The sequence below is a fragment of the Rhincodon typus genome, chromosome 4 (assembly GCF_021869965.1).
Source record: "Rhincodon typus isolate 14 chromosome 4, sRhiTyp1.1, whole genome shotgun sequence".
Classification (NCBI taxonomy): Eukaryota; Metazoa; Chordata; class Chondrichthyes; order Orectolobiformes; family Rhincodontidae; genus Rhincodon; species Rhincodon typus.
In genome coordinates, this window is record NC_063335.1 from 77,709,536 (window position 1) to 77,729,322 (window position 19,787).

The 19,787-nt window shown below is 39.9% G+C and overlaps 1 long non-coding RNA gene across 1 annotated transcript in view; it reads right to left on the reverse strand.

Annotated features, from left to right (window-relative positions):
- LOC125483013 overlaps window positions 1-19,787 on the reverse strand; it is a 52,995-nt gene that overhangs the window by 12,643 nt on the left and 20,565 nt on the right. The gene's annotated exons all lie outside the window — the stretch shown is intronic.

Here is a 19,787-nt window from a genome sequence, read left to right on the forward strand (position 1 = left end):
AACCAGAGGATATGGCACTTTAAGTTGAGACCCATGTAAAAATTTAGAGATAATTCTCCTTCAGGAGATCAAAAATTCAATGTGCTTTCCAATCTGGGCTAACGTAGAAGAACACAAAGTAGCATGGCCCAGTTAAGCAGAAATTCTGGCTAACCCATCGGTGAGTTAATAAACTCATAAACTCATGGAAGCTCAGGTCCAGGAGCGGTCACAAACTGGAGAGAGATAGGTGCAAGGCAAATATTCCCAAGACAAGCTGAAGAGAAAAAGAATGTAGAACAGTAGAAAGTAGAAGGTAGAACTCTGATCATTAAAAGAAGGGATGTGAATGGGAGAAATCTGGGAAACCTCTGTGTGGGAAGCCAGGCCTTGTAAAGGAAAACTGTTGGTTTAGCCATTCACAGCAACTGAACCAGCAAGACCAGTGTCTGTAGCATTAAAGTGGCTAGTATCTGCTCAGTCGTGACTGTTGACCTGGATACCTGTTAGGAGTTTGTGTCAAAAGAAATCGTGAACCCTGACTGTATAATCAGCCAGAAAGAGAAATCAACTTTTTTCTGAGATGCCGGGTGTCAGCAGAGCTTGCGAGAGGGGAACATACAATGATTTTTAATGTGAAAGTAACTTAAATTCCAGTGTACTGATGAAGGACTCATGGGAAAATGTACAGAGATGCCACTGGTTAAAGTTTACTTCGTGAGTTTCTGGTAACAGTGTCAGTAGTTTCAAGCCTACCAATGCCAGGGATAGATATTTTATTGAGGACTGATCTGTCTGCTAGCAAAATATACTTCTCAAATGGAAAAGAACATTTCAGAGAGACTGCAGAAAGCTGACACCAATCAGCAGAAAGGCAAGGAACTAGAAGAGATTTGGAAGCCCCACATGATTTAATAAAACTTTAGGGTTGAAGTGGGTGATGAAGGGTCACATGAATTAAGTCAGTAGAAAGTGGCAAAGAAGCTGGGAACCCAGAGAGGTTCAGAGGTGATATGATTAACAAACAGCTTCATAGTAATCTTACAGAATGAAATGAGCATTTCTCACATAGGAAGACAGAAGAAATGGAAAGTGAAGCCTTGTTTTGGGGAAGAGAAATTGCAAGAGAGGATAGCTGGAGCAGTACATGCGATAGATAAGTTTTTTTTAATTCATGTGGGCATCATTGGCTAGGTCAGATTGGTTGCTCCATCCCTAAGTGCCCAGAAAACATTTAAGAGTCAATCATATTGCTGAAGTCTGGAGTCACATGTGGCCAGATCAGGTGAGGGCAGCTGTTTCCTTCCTTAAAAGATATTAGTGAATCAGATGGGTTTTCCTGACAATCGACAATTGTTTCATAGATATCATTAGATCCCTAATTCCAGATTTTTATTGAATTCGAATTCCACCATCTGCCATGGCAGGATTTGAACCCAGGTCCGCAGAACATTCCCTGGGTCTTTGGATTAGCAGTGTAGAGGATTAGCAGTCTAGAGATAATACTATCACCTCCCCTGCGGCACATATTTGACATGAATGATTACCTGCAAGAATACAATGAAGTTAGAAATGCAACTACATGAATGAACCTATTTCAATATTTACATTTGAGCAGCAAAGCAGAGAAGGATCACGAATTGGTAAAAGCAAGGACAGAAAGACTCTTTCTCTCTTTCCTTGCTTTTACTAAATCACGATCCTTCTGATGATCAAAGACTCCTTCTCTCTCACTATTCCTGCTCTTAAAAACAGCTCCCAGCAAAAAAAAAACAAATTGAAGAAACAGCCATTCACAACAAAATCTGTCATTGCTGAGGATACCAGTCAACAATTAAACAACTGTGGTCTCAGGTTAAGAATGTAATGCCTCAAGGACCCCTCAGTGCGCTTTAATGGATAGCTTTTATTATTTCTATATCTACTAGGTGTATTCTCCTTTTTATTTTTCTTAGGGTTATGAAGTCATAAAATCCTCGATTCTGTCACTCAAAAAACCGTTGTAATTGGCTTCTTAATTTTGAGTTGTACTACATTTTAATTGGAATGTAAAAGCTGTGTGATATAAAGAAATAAAAATATTTGTTACAATTCACCAAGAGGATATTTATAAAGGGATCTAAACTATATCTTCCCACCACCCGCTCACCAGGCCACAAAACCTTGTAAAAACTGCTTGCTATCACAAATATTAAAATTTGTGTCACTTTACGCTGCAATTCTCAACAACTAAGGATGACCGCTGCTCAGAAAGCCCAGACGAATTATAATTTATATACTTTCAAATCATCATATCAATAATTATCACCCTGTAGTTTGGTGGAAATGTAAGCTATGAGAAGGTCCCAGAGAGGCAGCAAAGAGATCTAGAGAAGTTAAATGAATGGGAATCAAGGTAGCACATGAGTGTGAGTTAGAAAATTGGAGCACCATTCACTTTGGTCGTAAAAGTAGAAAATGAGTATTATTTTTAAAGATGTGAAACTTGTTCATGCCGATGTTAAGACAGATTAAAGTGTACTCGTAAAAGGTATTCAGAAAATCAGGGGAGTCAGCAAGTAATTAGCAAGACAAAAAACAATTTGCCCTTAATAAAAAGTCATTGGATTCAAGTGTAAAGTCTTGGTGCAATCGCCCAGAGTTTTAATGAGACAACACCAATAGTACATTGTGCAATTTTGATCTCCATATTTAAGAAGGGTATATTAGAAGTAGCACAGAAAGTTTCATAAGATTGTTCCCTGGAATAGAGGGTTGTCCCAATAAGAGAGACTGAGCAAGTTGAATCTATATTCTCTGGAGGTTACAAGAATGAGAAGTGTTCTAAATGAGATTCTTCAGGGTCTTGACAAGGTAGATGCTGCAAAATTGTTTCCATTTTGAGGGGAGTGCAAAACATGCATGCACAGTTGTTAAGTTTGAGATTGATACTGATGCAAAATGTAAAGAGCAGAGATATTCAAATAATTAACGAATAAAACAAATTAAATATGATAGTGGAGGCAGGATGGGTAATGTACAGTTGCTACAGGATGTTGGATCTGCTGGACACCAAGGTGGTCCAAAACAAACATACCTGTACAAAGTAATTGTACCTCAAGGAACTTCAGATTTCAGTTGAGGAGCTGAAGTCTGAACTCGAAGTCAGGTGAACAGTTGACTGGAGCGGACAGAACTTTAAGAAAAAGTTAGTTGATGAACAGTGGCAGACTTTTGCGTTCATGTCTCACAATAAAGACAAATCCCAGAGAGGGAACAGGGTTCCAGGAAGGTTATAAAACAACCATGGTTAACAAAGGAAATTAAAGATAGTACTAAATTGAAAGAAACAAATACACAATATGCCAAGGTTTAATATTAAGCCAGAGAATTGGAAAAGTTTTAAAAACCAATAAAAGATAGCCAAAAATTTATAAACAGGGAGAAATACACTTTGAGGGTAAACTGTCAAGTAATATAAAAATGGGCAGTACAGCTTCTTTAAAAAGGAAGACAGAGGCCAAAGTAAATGTAGGTTCCTTAGAAAATGAGCCTAGGGAAATGATCATGGGGGACCATGAAATGACAGAGGAGTTCAAGAAATACTTTGCATAAATTTTCACTGCTAGTATTCCAAAAATACTAAATCAAGGGGCAAAATGGGAAGAGGAAATAAATACAGTAACTTCCGCTGGGGAAAAGGTAAAAGGGCTAAAAGTACTAATTAACTCGTACTAATTGGGCTAAAAGCTGATATGTTCCCATACGTTATGGATTGCATGCTAGGAAATAAAGAAAGCGGCTACAGAGAAAGTGTATACCCAGAATGGAATCTTACAGGCTGTCAAAGTCCCAGAAAAGTGGGAAACTGCAAATGTAACACACCTATTTAAAAGGTAAGGAGACAAAAAAAGTGCTATTATCAAGTTTGTGGATGACACAAAAAGAGGTGGGAAGGCACCTGATAAAAATGGCACATGGAGTCTATAAAGCGATAGAGACAGATTTAGTGAGTGGGCGAAAACTTAGTAGATGAAACATAATGTAGAAAATGTGAGATTATGTACTTTGGTGGCAAGAAGAATAGAGAAGCTGACTACTATTTAAATGACAAAAACTGCAGAAAGCTGCAACACAGAGTGATTAGCGTAGCCCTCATATATGAATCACAAAAAACTAGCATACAAGTTTATCAGCTAACAGGGAAGGTGAATGGAATCTTGGCCTTTATTTCAAAGGGAATGGAGCATAAAAATCAGGGAAGTTTGCTAATGCTCTACAAGGCACTGATTAGACCATAGCTAGCACACTGTGAACAGCTTTGTTTCCCTTACCTAATGAAGGAAACACTGACATTGGAGGCAGTCCAGAGATGATGAATCACTTATTGATCCCAGGCGTGGAGGGATTTTCTTATGAGGAGGAGCCCAGTAGGTTGGAGTCTGTACACAATGTTGAGAATGAGAACTGACTATATTGTAACATATACAATTCTTAAGGAACTTGAAAAGGTAAATGCTGAGTGGTTATTGTGAGAGCGCTTAGAACTAGAGTGTATAATCCCAGAGTAAGGTCACTTTTAAATCAGAGAGGAGGAGGATTTTTTTTTCCTCTCAGACAGTCTCATGAACCAGTGAAATTCTTTACCACGCAGGACTATAAAGGTTAGGTTGTGAAGTATGTACAAGGTTGAGACAGGCAGATTACAAAACCAAAATACACCCTTATACAATTAGTACTCCATATTGATTGATATTCCGGAAATCCTCATTTCCTGATTATATAGCTTCACTCACTGAATCGTCAGAAGTATGTTTTACATGAAAATTATTTGATAAATTAAAGTAGACTAGATACAAACACATGTAATTGGCTAAATCTTTCCGTACCTGAAAATGTGTAACTTGAACTTTATCATTAGTTTGTGACAAGCCAACTTTTTTGTTTTAAAGCAGGCAGCTGGCAGTTTTGACAGTGACAAGGACACCGCATCTCTGCAAGTACTGCATGTGCTCCCTCTAGTGTTGAGGCACAAACATACATAGCCTTTAGTATTTATTTTGTCTGCTTTCACTATTTACAGATTTTCTCTCTCTACCATTTTCAGTCATAAATGAAACATTAACCTTGACTCTCTCTCTTTCTCCACAAGGGCAGCCTGACCTGATTATTTCCAGCTTTTTGTTTCGCTGCAAACTTACTCGAAGGTCTCTGCACCACTGCAATTTCTCTGACCCGCATTGCGGACAAACATTTCCCACCCTGATCTCACACCAACCCAATGCACTACACTCTCCTCCTGATCCACTTCTGCTGCACACAGGAACTGGAGGCATGGATTGATTAGGAATAGTCAGCATGGCTTTGTGCATGGGGAATTGTGTCTCACATTGAGGGCAAAGTAGTGGACGTTGTTTAAAAGGATTTTAATAAAGCCTTTGACAAGGTTCCACATGGTAGACTATTTGGTAAAGATAGATCACATGGGATTCAAGGAGAGCTTGCCAATTGGATACAAAATTGGCTTGACAATAGCACACAGAGGGCGGTAATGGAGGGTTTTCAGACTGGAGGCCTGTGACCAGTGGTATTCTGCATGGATTGGTGCTGGATCCACTTCCGTTTTTCAGTTATATAAACGATTTGGATGAGAATTTAGGAGTTGTGGTTAGTAAGCTTGCTGATGTCAACAAAATTGGTGGTATAGTCAACAGTGAAGAAGGTTGTCTAAGCTTACAAAGGGATCTTAATTAATTGGTCCAATGGGCTGAGGGGTGGCAGATAGAGGTTAATTTCAATAAATGTAAGATATTGCATTTTGGTAAGACAAACAAGGGCAGGACTTATACAGATAATTGTAGGGCCCTTGGTAGTGTTGTCAAACAGTGAGACCCAGGGGTTCAGGTACATAGTTCTTTGAAAGTTGCATTGCAGACAGACAGGGTGGTTAAGAAGACGTTTAGCATGCTAGCCTTCATTGCTCAGACCTTTGAGTACAGGAGCTGGGACGTCATGTTAAGGGTGTACAGGACATTGGTGAAGCCACCTTTGGAATACTGTGGACAGTTCTGGTCACCCTGCTATAAGAAGGATGTTACTAAATTGGAGAGGGTTCAGAAAAGCTTTACCAGGATTTTGCTGGGATTGGAGGATTTGAGCTATGAAAGCCTGGATAGGCTGGGACTTTTTTTGCTGGAATGTTGGAGGTTGAGGGGTAACCTTATAGAAGTTTATAAAATCATGAGGGCCATAGATTACATGAATTGCAAAGGTATTTTCCCCAGGGTGCATGTGATAAACCTCTGGAAAAAAAATTACAAGAGGTCCTGCAGTTAGAAATTCCAGGGTATTCAGAAGATTCATGCTTCCCAGTACCTCACTCGTAACTTCACAGCCACAGAGAACAAGCCTCAGGCAAGATTGGGACAAAGTATCACAGTGAAATAGTAAGCCCAGAATTTCACAACTAAGCCAAACTGCTTGACATTTTACAAGGTCTACCCCAAGTCGCCATTTATCTAGATGATGTGCTAATAACAGGGAAGGCCAATAGGGAGCACTTAGAGAATTTGGACATAGTCCTTAGACATTTCTCCAAGTGACCTACTTGGGCTACAGAGTTGACAAGACTGGGTTGTACGCATTGGATGATAAAAAGAGGGTGATCAAAGGTGCCCCGGCTCCCACATCTGTACCAGAGCTTAGGTCTTTCCTTGGTCTGGTGAATTATGATGGAAAGTTCATTCATAACCTGTCTTCCATCCTGGCACCTTTGCATCAACTCTTGAAAAATGGGTCAGCCTTAGATATGTCGTGTAGCCAAGCCATAGCTTTTGGGGAAGTGAAGAAATAGCTATCATCCTCTAAGGTATTGGCAAAATCTGGTATTGATATGCGATGCTTCCCCGTACAGCATCAGAGTAGTATTAGCTTATAGGTGGCCCAATGGAGAAGAACACCCAATTGTATATGCATCCAGGACTTTGGTTAATGCAGAGTGTAAATACACCCAGATAGAGAAGAAAGGTATGGCGGTCATATTTGGATTCAGGAAGTTCCACCAATACCTTGACAGACATAAATTCATAATAATAACAGACCACAAACTGCTCTTTGGTCCTACTTAAAGAGGACAAGGCAGTACCACTCACAGCTTCAGACTGAATTCAGCAGTTGGCTCTAATATTAAGTGCATCTAATTACAAGTTTGAACACCGTCCAGGAAGTTGAGTAGCAAACGTAGGTGCATTGAGCAGCCTCCCTCTGGCAGATACACCACCGGTGGTACCGCCATTGGAAAAGTCTGTAAGGGTTTTAAATTTTCTGGACACACTTCCAGTCACAGCTGAAAATATCAGACTTTGGACGCAGAAAGATTTGATCCTGGCAAAACAGAAACAGCTCGTGGTGATAGGGGAAACCAAAGGGCTGTCATAACCAGCAGTGAACCTTTTTGGACCCAGAGAGATCAGACCACAATAGAAGATGGCATATTATTATGGGGAGCAAGAGTGATTGTCCCGAGCAAAGATCACCAATAGATACTGGCTGAATTCCACCAGGGTCATCCAGGGATTTCCAGAATGAAGATGTTGCCAAGAAGTTATGTCCGGTGGCCAGGATTGGATGCAGCCATAGCCACATTGGTTACGCAGTGCCCAGAGTGCGAACAAGGACAAAGATTACCACTAGCAGCTCCCAAACATTCATAAAAATAGCTGAGAAAACTTTGGACTCGGCTACACATCGACTACGCACGTCTTTTCATGGGCTGAATGTGCTTAGTCATTATGGATGCCCACTCAAAGTGGTTGGACATGCATACAGTTCATTTGTCAAACACAGGGACAACAATAGAAAAGCTGTGTGCGTCTTTTGCAACATGTGGACTCCCAAAAGTGTTGGTCACAGATAACAGGGAATTGTTTACCAAAAGTGAATTTGAATATTTCCTAAAGTCAAATGGTATTCAATATATAAGGACAGCTCCATACCATCCATCATCCAATGGTCTGGCAGAAAGTGCAGTCCAAACTTAGGGCAGGCTTAAAGAAACAGCCTACAGCTTCATTAGATACCAATTGTCCTGGTTCCTATTTGATTAAAGGACCGCACCTCATGCAACTCCAGCAGAGTTGCTAATGGGGAGATGACTCCACACCAGGTTAAATCTGATCCTGGACCTGAGGGCAGGGTGAAATGGCATCACGAATGCCAATGGTGGACACACAACTCTGCTGAGCGAGAGAGACAGTTTACTTCAGGGGACGAAGTTTGGTGTAGAAACCATGGGAATGGCACTGCATGCATACGAGGCATAGTCAGTGCTAGGTCAGGTCCACGGATGTATAAAGTTCGGGAAGGTGTGACAGTCCTGAATGAGTACACGGACCATGTGACAGCTGCAAACCCATAAATGGTGCAGGAGCAAAACTTCCCTCCTCCTCGGCTGCCTTTCCGACTGTTCCGGAACCCATAGGTTCTCCTTCTCTGTCAAGCCTTCAAGATACCTCAGTACCTGAGACAGATACAGCAGATGTTGCCACTTCAATGCTTTTATCATCTGAAGAAAATGAATTTCTTCCGAGATGCTCCAGGCACAAGAGGCAACCTACTGTGTGTCACATGCCAACTGTACCAGAGGCAAAGTTGGAGGACCTAACTGGTGCTAAAACACCCCAACAGGAACTACAAGACAAAGAATCAGGCTATGTCCTTGGACTCAGCGGGGGAGGGATGTAGTGATTTTAATGAGGTCAACCAGGTGGACCTCATAGAGTTTGAGTTCCCTGATTGGGCTAGATTAACATCCCCAATCAGGGAGCCCTGGCTGACAGATATAAACAGGAGTGTCAGAGGTTCAGTTCACTCTGATAGCTGGCTCCAAGGGAGCTGGATCAGTGTCAAGGACTTTCCACATGTAAATAAAGGGTGACTTGGCAATGGGATACTGGCCTCTGTGGAGTTATTTCACTGGCTCTAAGTCATTTCAAAGGGTAAACGTATTGAATAAAACAACAAAACATAAGTTGTAGAATACAAAATTTCACTAATTAAAATAAAGACAGGATTTTAAAATTTACCCTTCTGTTTCTCACAGACTGATGTTCAACTTAACCAAAGTACTACTAATTTGTTAAAAAAACAAACCACAACTTGGGGATAAGAGTATTTTCATATCCTTAAGTCTTTCCTACTTTATCATTCCTGTCATGAAGGGAGGATTTTGGATATGGTTCCATAGTATCCAGCTGTTATCTCACTCAAAGTGGCCAAACATCAAGTCTAAAACTTGGTAACTGTGATATTTGGAGGTTACTGTAGATAATTTTAGTTGTACTGTTGCCTAATCCACACACAGTTACTTGTTGTCAATGAATACTGCCAAGTTAGAACAGTCTAATTTTCACCCTTTCCCTGAGAACACTGAGGCTCACAATACCAATTTGACTCTTGTTGCAGTCAAATAACTGACAAATTTTGTTCAGCAAGGGTATTAAAGATTATTGTATCAAAACAGATAAATGGAGTTTAGATACATTTCAGCAATGATCAAACTGAATGGAGAACAGATTGGAAGGATTTAATAATCTTCTCCTGTTCCTATTTTCTTCTGTAACTCAGCACAGGCCATAGACAGAAATATTAGTGCTACATGGTGGTAGTCTATAATCTCCCCAGTATCTCTCTTGCTTGTTCCCCATTCGCAGTTCAAGGCTATTGCTGCAATCTGCAGTCCGATATGAATTATTATTGTTGTTTCTTTAACTGATTTCCTACAAATGACAGTCAGAGCACCCAAACACTTATCACTTGTTGCCTCTACTCATCCATCTGTTAAACATTACTTGTAAAGTACTCAAAGTTACATGTGATCAAACTGATTTGTCAACTAAAAAATTAATTTTAGTTGGAATACAAGCATGCCAAACATTTACACTTTTGGATAGGGTTTGCTTGTCCGCATTCACCAATTATAGCTCCACACACTCCCTGGCCACCCAAATGTGATTGCTAACTTCTGACTGTTATTATCAATACTCTTCCCCCTCTCAGGACTGGTCTCAGACCTTCCTGTTTGCCTGAATACTGTGACTAGAAATTAGAGATCTTGTGAGATCTCCTCCACAAGGTGCAACAATATTCAATCATTTAAACGACAAATAGGTCCTCAAAACGACACGAAGAGAATGGAGAAGAGCTTTGGAATGAACTGAGAGGGCTGAAGGGAGCACAGGCATAGCCTGAAAGGAAGGGGAGCGTGCATTTGAAGTGACAGGCCTGGAAAGGGAAAATTAGGGCAACAGGGTTAGTTAGAGTCTTATTGAGTGGGAGACACGACATTGACAAGGTAAGTGCCTGATTGCACTTAAATAGCATCACACCTTCCAGAGAAAAGTGGCACTGATTCATCAACTGAGTTTTCTTTTGGGTGGGGTCATGGATTGTAGTGGCAGCAATGGAACCATCATCCCATAAACTAAATTCTACTCACTTTGCACGAAGCTAATCTGAACCCAAGAAACTGAGTAACCTTTCTGACACGAGCTCTTTTGTTATTCCTAGTTAAAATCTCCCATTTAAATTAAACTGCCTTCACTGTATACTTGTCTAATCTCAGCAGTGGTGTAGTGGCAGTGTTAACGGTCCAGTAATTCAGAGGTATAGGTTAATCTATAGTTCTGGGCTACACAAGTTTGAATCCCACCTCAGCAGATGATGAAATTTGAATTCAATTACTGAATGTGGAATTAAATGCTTGTCTAATAATGACTGCAAAACCATTTTCTTAAAATTGTCCTAAAACCCATCTGGTTCAGAATGCCCTTTAGGAATGAAATCTGCCATTCTTACCTGGTCTGGACTACATGTAACTCCAAACCCAGAGTAATATGGTTGACACTTAAATTCCCTCTGAATTAGCCTAGTGAGTGATGCAGTTGTATTAAAACACTAAAAAACAAAACAAAATGGAATTAATCTGTGTGGGCTACCCAACATCAAACTAGGCACTAGACATGCAAACCCATTCCTGGCAAAGCGACCACCATCACCAGTCCTGGGCAAAGCCACCAGGTGTGGTTAGCCAGTGGTTTACATTCAGAAGAGAATGGCCCTGGCAGTCATAGACATTGACTTTGGACCCGACGAAATCTTATGAAATCAGGTCAAACACAGTGAGGAACCTGCTCCTCACGGCAAATGAGTCAATACTCTTCCTTGCTGAGCACAATTTGAAGGAAATGCTGAGAATGACAAGGACACAAAATGTATTCTGGGTAGGGACTCCAATTCATCACTAACAGTGGCTTGGTAGTGCCACTACCAATCAAGCTACCTGATTTCTGAAGAACATAGCTGCTAGACTGGGTCTGCAGCAGCTGGTGAAAGAACTATAAGACAGAAAAAAACACATAACTTTCTTGAATCAATCTATCTGCGATGACGCACCTATCCTTGAAAGTATTGGTACGAGAGAAGTCCCATTTTCATACTGGGGCATATGACTTTGCTTATATGCGACAGACTTTTAACCAATCAATAAACTCAGTTTTGGGAATCAATTAAGTGCTGTCGGGCCAACAGCAGCTACAAAATTGCAATTTCAATCTGTAGCCTCATAGTTCAGCATATACCCAACTCTACCATTACCATCAAGTCATGGCACTAAGCCTGGTTCAATGAGGAGAGCAGAAGGACATGACAGAAGCAACCCTCACGTACCTAAAAATAGGTTTCAACTTAGTGAAGCTACAACACTGGCCTACTTGCATGCCCAAATGACAATAAGCAGCAGGTAACAGTCAGGCTAAATGATCCCACACACAACTGATTAAATCTAAGCTCTGTAGTCAGCCACATCTCATGATGAATGGTAGTGGACAAAACAAGTAACTGGAGAAAAGCTCCTCAAATAAGTTCTCTATCAACGATGGGGCAGCCAAGAATTTCTATACAAAAGCCTGAATCTTTACCAAACATCTTCAGCCAGAAGTGTTGAGTCGATGATCTATTTTTAACTTCTTATGAGGTCCCCAGCATCACAAATGTCACTTTTCAGTCAGGTTGATTAGCCAATACCAATGTATGAAATCAGTGTTCAATATAGTGATGAGAAAGTAAGCTAACAAATTAGACTTCTAATGTAAAACTCGCTCATAAAAATGCACATTTTTGTTGCTTTGATTAATAGCAAGATACATTTCTAATGCGTTGCCTTCCTGAAATTTGCTCACATGCCCTGCAAACAAGAAATAAATTTGAAATGGGGCCCCTCACACAAAAAGGTCAGCCGCGCCTGAGTTAGAGGCTTGGAAATTAAGGAGCAGAAATCCAGTGGTTTCTGTGCGGATGACAGCATTCCTGTCATTCCACCAGTTTCTTTGCAATCTAAGTCAGCCAGTCAGTGCAAACTGCACAGGACAATGCTAAAATGTACGGTGAAACTGCCATTGTCCACAACCTCCTGGTAGTGTTGCTGTCCTCTACTCATTCGCAGCAGTCATTCACCTTACATGCTGACGCCAATCAGATATATTTCAAAGAAGCCTCAAAGCAGGCAAAAATACTTTTAGCATTGCCACTATGAACAAGCACCAGGATGACTATTTTAATACTAGTAAGTACCATTGGTTGTGTCATGTTTACATGGTTTGTTTGTTCTTTCAAAAACAGATTGATTATGATGTTATGACACAGGGACAGCAAGCTAAATCAAATCAGCCTCCTGTACTCATAATACAGTAAAATTAAAATATTCAATGACCATCAAAATTGCCCTAATGGTTCCTAAACAGACTGTACAAATAGCAGGTATCAGTCACTGAATTTATACTGAAACAAAAATTAACAATTTATTTTTAAAACTGTAACTTTAACAAAGCAAGACTAAACAATGAGGCAATCTGATTAATGTCTGTGGTTTAAATCCAATCTTCTTTGATCATAGTCCTACTCACATATAGACAAACAGACAGACACAGTTAAGGGATAAATTATAAGGGAAACTAAAGGAAATATAACGGCCAGTTCACTTAAGCAATTTCGATGATGCATAATATCACAGGCACATGGGACTGTATCTTGCTCGATTTCTGTACAGACCGGTCAATGCAAATAGCTACCAGTAGGCTCTGAAGAATATTCATTTATTTCTCATACTGAGGTCCTATCTTACAAACTTTCAATAAAACAATAATGGGAGGATAACTAGGGAGCAACTAAAATTCCTTCCAGTAGCTTTCACAGCCACAGCCTTCCTGTCCAAAACTACAATTCAAACCAGTTCAAACTTTGGTTTCGTTTTCTGCTGTTTCCAACATTCTCTTTGGTAGACTGGTTAACACTGGCCTTCTTGTGATGGCCCTTTTTAATGTCCCAAAGGCTTTTTGCCAGCCTTTGAACATAACACATTATCAAAGTCAAAACATAGAATCATCATAGAATCCCTACAGTGTGGAAGCAGCCATTGAGTCCAGTGGTCTTTGAACAATAATCAACCTGCAATTATCTTGCCAGGCCAAGTTCCAAAAACAAATATAAGTTTGTTTGCTCTTTCTTTCTAAAAATGAAATCGAGCTGCTGCTTACAGTCCAATTCACACCTTCAATTCACAGCTCACAGTTCCACCCAAAAATAAGAAAAATATGAATTAAATAACAAAAGTCTCAACAATAGTAATTGGGTAATTGTGATATTGATGGTCTTTTTATGTTCTCTATGTAAAAGCAGTTAAAAGGATTGAGTGCTGATTAAAGATTTCTTGGCAAATCCTCAGCCCTGCAGGTTAAGGCTCATGACATCCATTCTCCAAAATCTGATGGCAGAGAATGTCTCTCAGAAGCAGTCTCCACTTAGATGGTGATGAGCACTCCTTTGAGGTATGGACTGTTTAACTGACACCCTCAAGCCATTTCCCTAATCACCTTATTCTTGCTCCTTCTCTTCCTCCTCTCATTCCTTAGCTTAACCCTGTGTCACAATGAGATGGTAGCTCATAAACATTGGATTTTGGAGTCAGTCACAATGAATCTGGAGCCCACCATTCCTTTCTGACCATATATCTTCCAGCTGCTGTTGCATGGCTCATCTCCTCCTGTCATTCCCTTCCAGATCAAGTGGAGCCCCTAAAAAAGTCTCCACAACCAAGTTTTCACTTCTGGTAGATCCTGTACTGTCTCCAATAGATACAGCAGTGCAGTAATTACCATCTTTATGGGAGTTCTCAGAAAATTTCCAGAATAAACATTGACAAGGTGTTGCTGACATCTTGACAAAGTGACCTGGGAACTCTTCTAACACATATATAAAAATCCCTCTTCAATCACAATGTAGTCAGTCAACCTGATAAAACAAATAAATGGTGAAGGATGAGCATGGCTTTAGATAGTGCTCACAATGATTTACTTACTCCCTTTTAATTGGGTATAGGTAGGTGAAGCAGCACAAACCAGCTAAATTTCATGCTCACTTTAAGTAGCTTGAACTGAAGTGTACATGGAAGTTCTTGTAAAGTTTCCTTTGCACAATTTTTCAGAACATTTCTCAACTACATTATTGGGTTCTTTTGTTGATGCTTGTAACTAGGTGTTTGGGAGCCTTTGTGGCTATTGAAACACAGCCACTTCTTTCTCTACAGCCGTAACAGTATCTGTAACAGTAACACTGTGTGCTTCACCATGGAAACTCTCTTATTTCAAGGGAAAAATAAATCTAAAGAGGAATGTCAGGCATGCATCCAAATCATTCTGCTTCTACCTGCTGGTGCTCTTGCATTTAAATTTACAGACCAACGTGCACATATCTACCCTGCATAATAGAGACTCTGATTGAATTGTAAAGTGACAAGATTCTAAAATCAAGCAAATGTAGGAAACTACATGCTATGAAGATGATAACTTTTTTAAAACTTCTATGCCTACAGATTATTCTAATATAGCAATTACAGCACAATTTCCTTTCATGAGCAAATTATTGCATCTACTCTTTGATGTTCCAGTGGCTAATCCTTGCGCCTATTGCAAATTAACACCACCATGAATCAGAAAGGACTTTAATCTCAGAATATTAGGTTCATTTATGACCACATGCACTGGACTCAGTTTTGATAATAAGCTGCCTCCGTGCCATGTTCTTGGACATAAAATGATCTAACCAATACTTGACCTAAAGAAAATTACAGGGAAGTTCATAGGTAATCATGAAACCTCTGCTGTATCCAAGGGACACGATCAGAATTCTTGGTAATGTCACGATTGTGCAGTTATGATATTGAAGATTTTTGAGATTGACAAGGAACGGTTCTAATAACATTTGTACTATAATTTAAAGAAAATCATGGGGTTAAGTTTTAAAGTGTTCTTTCAAGATGGAAGATGGCAGATAAACATTTATTATATTGGATGGTTCAGTGCCTATTGAACTGTGTTATCTCCGCACCAACCACAATGGATAACATTTTGAATTTCAATTAACCCTTAGACAACGGAATGGGCTGTTCCAGTGATGTGAGAATTCAAAACTTCAGAGAGAACAAGAGGCAGAAAAAGGTCCTTGACATATCTAACGGGTCATTTGAAATTTACATGGTAGCCAGTTTGCTTGGGTTGTGATAAAAACAGACCGCAAAACCCATTTCACATTGAGAGCATGAGAGACATCTTGAAGCAGTCACTGCTTCTCAATTGGGATATGAAGAAAAGTATCCAGGACTATTGCCAGGGGTCCAAGCGATCTGCAAATGCTGTAATCGTAGAACTAGCGAGGAACAAGATACCTTCTCTCTGTCTCTCTTGTCTCTTTTTCAATACCAAATCCTGTTGATCTGCTGAGTCAATAAGTACAGACAAACACCAACTATTAAGCTACAGCAGCCTTTGCAACTGCTGAACCTGACTTCAAGTTTCAACCCCTGACTTTCAGAAAAAGGAACCTTAGATGTAACAATTCTTCAACAATATTACAGACTTTCATCCTTACAAGTAGCATATCTTTACCATCTTTAATCTTAGTATATGTATTTTTGTCTTGTACTAAACCAATTACAGCAGTGTTGTGCAAAGCATTAAAATTTATCTTGTTTAAGATAAAAGCTTTGCTGCGGGTCATTTTTAAATTGGGAAACAAAAACAGCTTATGTAAATGCCGTGGAACACTATGAAAACAGACTGGGTGTGGTCATGACAGTAACCATCAGTGTAAGCGTTGTTAAAATAAATTGTATGTTGGAGTAATGTTTCATAAGAATATAAAAGTTCGAGTAGGGAGTAAGCCATATTCATAGTCTGAGCATACCATGCTCTTAAACCCTTTCAGATGTGAATTCCAAAGACACAACGCCCTGAGTGAAGAATTTGTTCCTTAATTTAGCCTGAAATTGCTGTTTTCATGCCCTGTAATCTTAGAATCTTTAACCAGACAAGACAGCCTCTCAGTATCTAATACTAGAATGATATATCACCTCTCCTTCCAAACTCTATGGAAAATTGGCCTTAACTGTTTAATTTCTCTCCATAGGGTAACAATCTCAGAAATCAACCTAGTGAACTTTTGTTAAGTCCCTTCCTCTATGTCAAGTATTGATATTTTTAACCAACCAGTTACGATGTGTTATGCCACACTTCTGAGGCAGGTAGGACTTGCACCAACACCTCCTGGTCTTAAGATGGTGTCACTATCACTGCACCACAAATGCTCTATGTCAAGTACTGTGGAACAAAGTTTGTATGCAGTACACCATCCTTCCAGACTGGCACTCAAACCAGAGTGAAAACCAAAAATCCAAACCATTGGCCCCTTTGGGAACTGTGCCTGGGCAAACCTGGAAGCATCCTGGCATCAGTGTGTTCTATGATATCCTAGAGCTGGAAGATAACCGTTTGCAGGAAGTGAAGTAACACCACTTGATGTTGTAAGTAGAAGGACCTTGCAACCAACTTCCCTTTTTTGCACCCATTTAGATGGACAACGTAAATGATCCCAACTCAAATTAAAGGCAACAGCCTCTCAGCATCTGCTGCATCAAGCTTTCTAAAGAATTTCATACAATCATTATAACACAAAGGAAGGGTATTGAACACAAACAATAACAAAGTTGCTGAAAAAGCTCGGCAGATCTGGCAGCATCTGTGCAGCATCTCAGAACCGAGGAAGGGTCACCGGGCCCAAAATGTTAACTCTGATCTTTTTTTTCTTCACAGATGCTACCAGGCCTGCCAAATTTTTCCAGTAACATCTGTTTTTGTTCCTGATTGACAGCATCCGCAGTTCTTTTCGATTTTTATTAAGGATATTGAACACATTGTGCCTATGCTGACTATTCTAAGGAGCAACTCATATATTATCACACCCTTGCCCTCTCTGCATATCTGGGCACTTTGCCCTCTTCAGATATTCCAAACACTTAAAATTAGTAGAAATATTTATGACACAGAAGGAGGCCACTCTGCCCTTTGTATTCACACCTATTGAAAACCATCCATCTGATTTTTCAGCACTTGATCCATATCGCTGGAGATTACAGGATTTCAGGTGCATATCCAGACAACATTTAAATGAATTGAGGGTTTCTGTATTAATTACCCCTTCAGACAGTAAATTCTAGACACATAACAACCACTGAGTGAAATGATTTTGTCATTTTCCTTCTAATTCTCCTAATAATTATTTCAAATCTATGCCTCCTAGTCACTGAGCTCTCTATTGGAAATATGACCTTCACATCCATTCTATTCAGGTGTCTCACAATCTTGAATACCACAATAAAATCTCCGTTCAGTCTCCTCTGTTCAAAAGAAAATATCCACAACCTATCCAATCTTACCTGACAACTACAATTTTCCAACCTGGCAACATCCTTGTAAATCTCAGATGAGTGGTTCAGTGGCGGATGGAATTTAACTCTGAAAGGTGGGAGGTGATGCACTTTGGAAGAAGTAATAAGACAAGGGCATACTCAATAAATGGCAGGACACCCAGACGCTCAAAGGAACAGGGGAACCTTGGGGTGCCAGTCTGCCGATCATGAAAGTGTTAGGACAGGTTAATAGGGTGACTAAAAAGGCATATGGGACATTATCAGTTACGGCATAGATTATAAAGTTAGGGACATTATGTTGAAGCTGTACAAAACTTTGTTTAGGCCACCCCTTGTGTACTGTATGCAGTTCTGGTTTTCACACAATAGAAATGATGTAATGGCACTGGAGGCGCTGCAAAAGAGATTCATGAGAGTTTGCCTGGATTAGTGTATTTTAGCTATGAAGAGAGGCTGGATAGGCTTGGGTTGTTTTCTTTAGAGAAGGCTGAGAGGTGACCTGATGATGTGTACCAGATAATGAAGGACATGACACATAGAAAACAGCGATTCCCCTTAGTTGAAGGGTCAATGACGAGGGGGAATAATTTTAAGGTAAACAACAGGAAGTTCAGAGGGGGTTTGAAGTAACATTGGTGAGGATCTGGAATGTACTGCCTAAGAGGTTAGTAGAGGCCAGAAACATCACAACATTTAAAAAATACCTGGATGAGTACTTGAAATGTCATAATATTCAATGCTATTGGACAAGTGCTGGTGAGTAGGATTAGTGTAGATAAGTTGGCGCAGACTTGATGGGCTGAAGGGTCTCTTCTGTTCTGTACAATTCTGTCAGTGGAGAAAAGATTTAAAATAGTGGTTGCAGGGCAGAGAAACATCAACTATGAGGACAAATTGTGCAGTTGAGAAAATGGCTAAGAGGAATTTGATAGTTGGCAAAACCATGAATGATTTGGATAGAGGATGTTTGGAGAAACTGTTCCTGCTCATAAAAGAATTTAAAATGAGAAGACCCAGATTTAAAGTGATTTGCAAAAGTAGCAAATGTGAGGTGAGAAAATGGTTTGCGTCTCGTATGGATTGTCCAGATGTGTGGCAGAGGCAAAGCCAACTGAAGCATTCAAGAGGGCATCAGATGATTGTTTGAATGGTAACAGGGTTCAATGGTAGACGGAAAACACAGGAAAATGGCACTGAGTCAGGGTGAACATGATAGGCCTCCTTTTGCACCATTGCATTTAGGTGATTACGCGCTACCCACAGATACTGATAAGAATTAAATCATCCCATGCTGCTGGGGCATAGAGGTAGACCAGTTTCTGACTCTACCACTTCTGCAATTGGATAACTGGCACAACTCTGCAAGCTTTCTGGCATCTGTCGAACTAAAGTGCAATGGTACAGATAATTCACTACTCTGAAAATAGCACTATCAGCCATGTGCGTTACAGCCTGGTTTGTCTGGAAATGAAGACTTGTGTTATGTGTAGTAATCTAACAGAGAACTTGGGTAGCTGATATGGTCCTCAAGCTTTGCCAAAGCTGTCATGTAGATGATAACTAGACCATGGAGAAGAGTGTATTGGCATGACTCATGTTTCCTTTTTCCCTTTCTCGCTACTTGCCACTTCTTCCTTCCCATGAGACAATGAAGTCACGTTATAAGAAATTTTGCATCAAGTCCAAACACAATGTACTACTATGCAGCTGATGGATTTAAGAGATTTTCTTTATGAGATGCTAAATTTTTTTGAAAAGTATTAAAATTAGAATATTATTAAAATGCATCACTAAACAAGGGGCATTAAAAGCAATCCTAATCACTTACAGTTTTCATAGAATTGCAAGCTCTAAAGCACTAGAAAAAAATCCAAAAAAGTCTTCTAATCCGAATGAATAAAAATAGGATTTTAATATACTGCAGGGGTTCCTATCAAAAGGACCCATCTCTCCACTACAATACTGCAGATCAATGAAACTTTATTATTTGAGGCTTCAAATATTTGTTTTCCAT